Source organism: Octodon degus, unplaced genomic scaffold (genome assembly GCF_000260255.1).
Source record: "Octodon degus isolate 3935 unplaced genomic scaffold, OctDeg1.0 scaffold00234, whole genome shotgun sequence".
NCBI classification, from domain to species: Eukaryota; Metazoa; Chordata; class Mammalia; order Rodentia; family Octodontidae; genus Octodon; species Octodon degus.
The window spans coordinates 82,572-91,121 of record NW_004524810.1 but is presented as its reverse complement, the minus strand read 5'-3'; the positions used below and the strand labels follow the sequence as shown (position 1 = coordinate 91,121).

Here is an 8,550-nt window from a genome sequence, read left to right as displayed (position 1 = left end):
TTAGAAACAACCAAGATGCCCATCACCTGAGGAATGGTTGAAAAAGATGTGGTATTTTTACACAATAGAATATTATTCAGCTATCAAGAATGATAAACTCAAAGCCATTATATTGAAGTGGATGCCACTTCTGTACAACTTTGACCATGAATGAGTTTTGGACTTTATTAAAACCTTTTCTGCATTGATTGAGTTGGTCATGTGGTTTTTGTATTTGGCTCTATTGATATAGTGCATTACATTTATAGTTTTGAATATATTGTACCATCATTGCATCCCTAGGATGAATCCTACCTGGTCATGGTGTATTATCTTCATGATGATTTCCTGCATTCTATGCTAAGATTATAGTGAGGATTTTTGCATCAATGTTCATGAGGGAGATTGGCCTTTAGTTCGCTTTTTCAGTTGTGTCTTCCCCTGCTTTTGGTATCAGTATATTACTTGGTTCCAGGAGTGATTTTGGGAGGATTGCTTCCTTTTCAATTTCACTGAAAAGTTTGAGAAGTATAGGGATTATGTCTTCTGTATATTTCTTGTAGAATTCAGCTGTGAATCCATCCAGACCTGGACTTTTCTTTGCCGGAAAGTTTTTACAAAAAAGATCTTATTTCATTGACTGCTATTGAGTTATTGAGAGTTCTTATATCTTCTTCATTCAGTTTTGTCAATTTGCACCTTTATAGGAATCTATCCATTTTTTCTGTGCCTTCTATTCTGTGAGAGTAAACATTCTCAAAGTAGCTATTTGTGATCTTCTGAGTTTTCACTAGGTCTATAGTAATTATACCTTTTTCATTCCTTATTGCTTGTATTTGGATTGTTTCTTTCCTGTTTTTGATGAAGTTAGCTGGAGGATTATCAATTTTGTTTAATCTTTCTATGGGCCAGTTTTTTGATTCGTTAATTCTTTGAACCATTTTCTTTGTCATGACTGAATTAATTTGTGCTCTAACCTTTTTGATATATTCCCATCTTTGTGATTTGGGTTTGGTTTGCTCTTCCTTTTCTAGATGTTGGAGGTGCTGCATTAGGGTGTAGATTTGTTCCCGTTCTGTTTTCCTAACGTGTGAGTGCAAAGGTATAAATTTCCCACTAAGAGAAGTTTTCATTACATAGGATAAATCACTATAAATTTTACTTGAATTTTCATTGAATTGTGGACATTGTTCAATTTCTTCTATTACCCATTGGTTGCTGAGGTCTGTGTTGTTTAATTACCATGTATTTATGTTTTTTTCTGGTTTCTTTTGTTGTTTATTTCCAGTTTCATTATACTGTGGTCACATAATATGCATGAGATAATATTTGTTTTCTTGCATATATGTAAACATGAGCTATGTTCTAGTATGTGGTGTATTTTAGAAAAGGACCCATGTGCAGCTGAAAAAAATATGTTCAGCTGTGTTTGGGTGGAACACTCTGTATATGTCGACTAATTCTTTTTCTTTCAAGCTCTTGTTCAGTTTTGCTACTTCTTTGATAATTTTTTGTCTGCTTGACCTATCTTTTTGGGATAAGGGGGTTTTAAGTTATCCTGTTAAGATTGTGGTATTGGATATTAAATTTTTCATGTCCATTAAGATTTGTCTTATACAGTTGCATGGTCTTGTGTTTGTTGCATACATATTTAAGAGTGTTACCTCTTCCTCTTGAATTATTTTCCTACCCAGTATTTATTGGCCTTCTTTATTTCATTTGCTTATTCTTAGTTTGCATTTGAGACTGTCTGAGAACAGGATTGCTACTTCTGTTTTTTTCTGAGGTGTTGCAGCATGTAGTATTGTTTTTCATCCTTTTGTGTCCAGGCTATGAGTTTCTTTATGAGTTAAGTGTGTTTCTTGTATACAGCATATTGTTAAATTTTGTTTCCTAATCCACTGTGCCAGTTTATTTCTTTTAATTGGGGAATTGAGTCCTTTTACATTGATGGTTATAATAATGATGTATTGACTTAAGATTGATGTGTTATTTTCTTGCTGTTATTTACTCCTTTTTCTCCTGTGTTTAATTGTTTGCCCTATTTAGTGTGTTCCTTTAATTCTTTTTCATTGATTTCTGTTCATTTTTATCCCTCTCAAGAACACTGTTTAATATTCTGTGTAGTGTTGGCTTTGTAGTCATGAAATTCTTTAGTTTTTCTTTGTCATTGTAATCCTTCAGTTCTCCATGTAATTTGAAATACAGTTTTGCAGTGTATAGTAGTAGTAGTGTGGGCTGGAATTTGATTTCATAGAGGACTTATAGTACTCTGCTCCATGCTCTTCTTGCTTTCATGGTTTGTGAAGAGAAGTCAGCCGTAATTCTGATGGGTTTTATTTTAAATGTGATCTGTTTCTTTTCTCTAGTGGCTCTCAGTATTTTGTTCTTGTGCTTTTTTTTCAGTTTTCACAATTTAATATTTTCAAAGAGAAATTTAAATGTCCATCTACAAATTAATTACCTTTTCGGAGACAAATCCCTGTTATGGTATTCTTCTGATTCCCCAAAAATACTGCCTTTTAAGATACAATTGCAGCTGCCCCAAATTGTCAGTTACCATGTCATACACACGCCTTAAAATTCTGTAATCAGCAACCACCAGGTGTTGTATCGCATTCTGCACACCACAGTCAGTCAATACAGACATTCCTAAATACACCAAGGATGTTTTTTTCTAATGTTTTATTGAGTGTAGACATCTGGAATACTGTAAAATATGCACTATCTGTAGATTCAAAAGGGAGCAAGCACATTGTCCTTACTGTCAATTGTGTCAGACTTGGCATACAGGATGGAGATTAATGAAGCATCATGAGAGTAATATGGTTCTTGAAAATCTTCTACAACGAAGTAGGGTCTTAATAACATGAAAAACAAGATTGTTTACATATAGTAACTTACATTTCTTTGGAAGTACACAGTATTTTATAATTTAAAAAGAAGTAAAAATTATTTCTTTGTAGAAGATTTCATTACCCCACTTTGTCCATTCAATTTTCAGAATTTTTAATCAAAAAATATTCCTTTTGTAAGTTGTATGTTTATCTAAGAAATAACAAATTTTCTACTTTTTTGGTTGCTGAGGTGTATTAAATTTAAAGAGGATAATATCTTTGTCTTCAACAACATAATTTCTGCCTTGTTGTCTGTATTTTCTAGCTGCCTTGACTGCATTTTCAGAACCTTCTTTAAAATTTTCATATTTCATTACTTCAGCCATAATGAATCTCTTTTCAAAATCTGTGAATCTTTCCTGCAGCCTGAGGAGCCTTTGTCCCTTTCCTGATGGTCCATGCACCTACTTAATCAGGGCCTGCAGTGAAAAAGTACTCTAGTTGGAGTGCTGCATACTCAGCCTTAACAATCTTTGGCAAAGCACTTTGCGTCATGTTCACTTCCAGATACTTGTGTCTCTCCTCAGCACTCAATTCTTGTAACTTGAGTTCGAAGGCCCCACTAAAAGGAATGACCAAGGCACCTGGATAATACTTGTCCACCCATTCTTTAATTTTTATAAACTATTTGTTTTTCTTTCAAATGTAGTCTTTTTCAGAAAGATTAACCAAGTACACTATTGGTTTTGAAGTAAAAAATAAGTGTTTATTCAACATTTCAATCTTTTTGTCATTCCAGTCATGATAGAAGCGAACAGGTTTCTTTTGATCTATAACCCAGGATTTGACTTTGCACATTATATCATATTCAGGTTTTAGTTTTTTATTTCCTTTTCTCACAGTCACTTTTTCTAGTTTATCTATAATGGGCCCAATCATTTCCTCATCTTTAACCTGAAGCTTTTCATGAATTATTTCTATATCTTGAATGAGATCTATACTTCCTTCAACATTGGAGATACCATCATCTTCAAAAGCACGTGTTAGATGACAGATCCCATCACAGGCTCTAATATGAGATAGAAAGGCATTTCCCAAGCCTTTTCCACTGTGAGCTCCTTTCACAAGGCCTGCAGTATCCATGACATTCAGAAAGACAGGAATTTTGCTTGCTGGTTTGTGATACCAGCAAAGAAAATCAAATCGTTCATCTGGCACAGGCACTCTGCTTTCAATAGGATCAATAGCTCAGAATGGAAAGTTTTCTTCTGAAGACTGACTATTCTTTAATACATTAAAGAAGGTAGATTTCCCAACATTTGGCAATCCATCAATACCAATTTTCAACTAAGTTCCAAATCTTCCAATGATTAGGAGTGATTTAACTCCATCACCTCCCTTTTTGGGGGGCATCGTGTTTCAGGAGGATGCTGATACAGGGTCTCAGACAGTGGGAGACAAGTTGATTATTAATTTGTGACAGTGGCAGTTGTTAGAATCTCCCATCACTATTGTATTATTGGCCATTTGTTTTTCCATGTCTGTTAAAATTTGTCTTATGTAGGGGGTGCTCCTACATTGGGTGCATATATACTTACTATTTTTATGTCTTCCTTTTGCAGTTTTCCCTTAAGAAGCATATAGTGTCCTTAAAAAATATTTAGTGTCCTTGGATGATTTTTGGCTTGAAGTTGATATTATCAGCAACCAGGATAGCTATTGCTTTTTTCCCATTTCCTGTAGCATGAAGAATTGTTTTCCATCCTTTAACTTTTAAACTGGGAATTTCCTTGTTAGTTAAGTGTGTTTCTTTTATGCAGCATATTGTTGGATTTTGTTTCTTAATCTATTCTGCTAATCTGTTTCTTTTTATTCATGAATTGAGGCCATTTGCATTGATGGTTACAACTGATATGTATTGGCTTGTCTTTGTCATGTTATTTTCCTGTTATAGGTTCCATAATTTCCCCCCCTTTTTAATTACTTGCTCTGTTGGTGGATCCTTTCTGTTGTTCTTTTACTTTTCTGTATTTAGGACAGTAGCTACAGGGGCTATGGGTTCTCACTCTGTAGTTATTCTCCTATTTTCAGCCTTAAAAGCACTGGTACTATAGGTGTGCACCACCATGCCCAGCCTCAAATGCTGCCTCATTGTGCTCCATGGGTAGCATGGCATGGCCAGCTGGGAATCAAAACCCTGGCTACTGCACTCTGCCTAAGCAGGCACTTTAGTCCACTGAGCTATCAGGCCAGCCCTTTCTGTTGTTCTTGAAGCTGTGAACACTTCTGTCTCTTTCTAGAGTATCTGTCAGTATTCTTTGCAGGGTTGGATTGGTGGTCATGAATGTCTTCAATTGTTCTTTTTCATGGAAGGATCTTATTTTGACATTGAAGTTAATAGACAATTTTTTAGGGTACATCAGTCTGGCTTGGAAGTTATTTTCTTTCAGGACCTGAAATACTTCACTCCAAGCTCTTCTTGAGTTGATGGTATGTGTTTAGAAATCTGTGATTCTGATGGGCTTTCTATTGTAGGTGATGTGTTTCTTCTCTCTAGTAGACTTTAATATTCTACTCTTTTACTGAATCTCTGAGATCTTGATTATTATATGTCTAAGTATAGATTTATTGTGATTATGGCTGTGTGGAGTTTTATATGCCTTGCTTATTTGTATGTCAAGTCCTTTAGCCATGTCTGGAAAATTTTCTGCTAGCACTTCTGAAAATAGTGTTTTTATGTCATTTGTGTTGTCTCCCACTCCGTCATTGGGGCCTATTATTCTTATATTATTTTTCTTTGCATTGTCCTGTAGATGTTGAATTGATATTTTTTGGTTCCTTCTTAGTTTTAAAAGATCTTTTATGTCATGTTCATTAGCTGCACCACTGTCTTTGAGTCCTGAAAATCTATCTTCACTTTCATTCAAGTGGCTTTGCTAGCTTTCAATGGAATTATTAATGTGCTGGATCTGTTTGAATCTGCTTCATGCACTCTAATTTTTCCTGTATTGTTGGCTCAGTATTTTCATCATTTTTCTATTCACCTCTATTTTTCTATCAATGTATTCTTTACCTATACTGAGCAGTCTTTTCATGAATGTTGTCCTTTCTTTTTGGACCTGAGAAATTATTTCTGTTTTTATTTCTTCTATAGCCTGAAAAACTTGTTTCTTTACTTCAGTTGCTATCATTTCAGTGATTTCAGATGTGTGATTTCCATGTTCTTGTATGTCTTTGTATCCTGGATATTTTCTGGGTGGGCTAGAGGATTGTGATTGCCTTTTGCTCCTGAATTTTTGCATTTTTGAAGTTCTCAATAATCAGTCAGATAGAGTCCCACTGGCGGCTCAGAGTCTGCCAAAGTTGTTGAATGGCTCCTAGAAAGCTCCACACCTACATGAGCTGGGACCAAAGATCATAGCTTTCCTGCATTCTTCAGTCCACTCAGAGTTATCCTAAGTTCTTAACCATTTGGAGTGATACCAACAGAACCTCCACATCTGTGCGCTGGTGTATATGGAAGGTCAGAGCTTACCAGAGTCCTTCAGGCTGCCCAGATTCCACCAAAATTATTCTCAACCAATTCTTTGCTCAAGATAGAGAGGACTTAAAAATTACCTCTAGATAGAAATCCCTGGTCCCAAATTGTACCATTATGATCTCTTTAAAAACAGAGACTGCTTTCATATATTATTTTGTTTTAGATAGTATTTGATGGCCTGAACTTTGTGCTACCACTTAATTTATTTTCAGATCTCTACAACAACATACTCCTGATATTAACTATATTGAAGCATGAGTAGGATGAGTACTTACTTTCTCCAGAATTTCAGTGATCAATCCATGTAGATGATTTATAGATTTATTTTTTTTTATCTCTGTCCTCTGCCTTGGGCTTCTTACTCATATACACAAGAAGTAAAATAGAAATTTCTTTTTGAGCTGCATCTTATTTTCTTCAGGATAGGTGATAGTAACTGAAGAGAGTATAGATTAAAAGGAGGGAAAAAGGATTGATGGTAAAAATGAGAAAGGTTTATATCTGACATTTCATAATGTATAACATCATCTTTCCTTTAACATATAATGAGTAGTATAAGAGAATAAAATATTTTGGTGACTGTCTTACTTTTCTTAGCTAGCTTTCCTTTTTTAGTTACCTTGCAGAAAGAACATACCTGAACCCCAAAGTTAAAGAGATATGTTTTATTATAGCTCACAGTTTGTAGAGATTTCATTCCATAGCTGGATAGCTCCAAGACAGGGTAGTATGACAGAAGGGTATTACAGATGAAGAACAGTTCATGGTGGGCAGAAGTGGTGAGGTAGCAAGTGATCACAGCATCCCTCTTTCTGTCCCTTTAATTTGGTCCAGGATACCTGCCCTTAGAGCTGTAAGAGCTCATAACCAGTGAGCTCATAACAGTTCTGTACCCAGATTAATTTAGTAATCTCACAACCTTGATCCCAGAATTTGACTCCTTAGACCCCACCATCTTTCAAAAGCTTCATGACTACATGAGACTTTGGGGGAAACATCTAAATACAAGCCATAACAGGGACAAATATAAGAAAACTATTTTTTCATTGAAAGAAAATTTGTGAATTAGAGATGGAACCTCTATGATTCTGGTTTGAAAGGCTTCAACCTTCAGCTTTCTGAGGGATGTGATAGTATACTGGACATTTCAAAAACATTTGATGGAGCCAGGTGTGGCTGTGCATGCCTATGATCCCAATGGCTTTGGAGTCCAAGACAGGAACCTCCCAAACTTGGCATGACCTTGTCTCAAAGAAATAACAAAAGGGCTGGGGAAGAAGTTCAGTGCAAAGGTCTTGCATTCAATGCTCAGTTATATACCCCACCAAAAGAAAAAGTAAGTGAGCTTTGTAGGGACAAGATTTTGTTGTACATGGCACAACATGAGGTGGGCAGGAATGAAAATGTAACCAAACTAAATGTAGAACAGGCAGAGGAGCATCAAATAATGCATTTGATTACTTTGTAATTTTAGCTGTATTACCATCTGCCCGTGCCGTAACCGATGGCTGAGGGATTTCTTCACATTGAAATCTATTTATTTTGTTTTGTAGTAAAATGTTGTGCATAGGTTTGTATATTCTGCTACTGCCTTTTCCTCTTCTTTCCTGCTGCAATTGTTTTATCTAAACACTATCATGTTTCTTTTACTTCCTGTGATTTTTGTTCAAATGACTAATAATTATGAATATGAGCATTGGGGTTGAAACTATGGAAGATAGAGCTATCAAAGTTGTGTAAAGTATGCAATTCTCCTTCAATTATGTAATTTAATTTCCCCACCTTCATCCAAGAAGCTTGTTGCAATGAGGTACAAGAAAACAACATGTAATCACTTAATGGATGGAACAGATATGATCGATTTCAGAGGGCAATTGTAGAATCTAAGTGCCTATATATAAACCTATTTTAAACATATCACCAACTATAGAAACAATTGATAATAGTAATTGTGCAGTAAGAATTTAGGTTGTAAAGATGTTGAAGAAACAGTTAAAGAAATTGAAATTTAAAGAGATTAGGTGTGTTACTCCAGATCAAATACAGAGCTGCTAAGTGGTGAAAGTAGGCTTCTAGTCATCAAAGCTGCTGTACAGCTCATGCCTCCATCTGTGGTGCCTTAAAGAATGGCCTTCAGACTACTGTGAAGAACTAGCTACTAGAAACACTTACTATAAATGACTATCAGCAGTG

General features: G+C 35.4%; 1 pseudogene; it reads right to left on the bottom strand.

Moving 5' to 3' along the window:
- Positions 1–3,046: 3,046 nt before the first annotated feature.
- On the bottom strand, positions 3,047–4,229 carry LOC101582678 (annotated as a pseudogene).
- Positions 4,230–8,550: the final 4,321 nt, after the last annotated feature.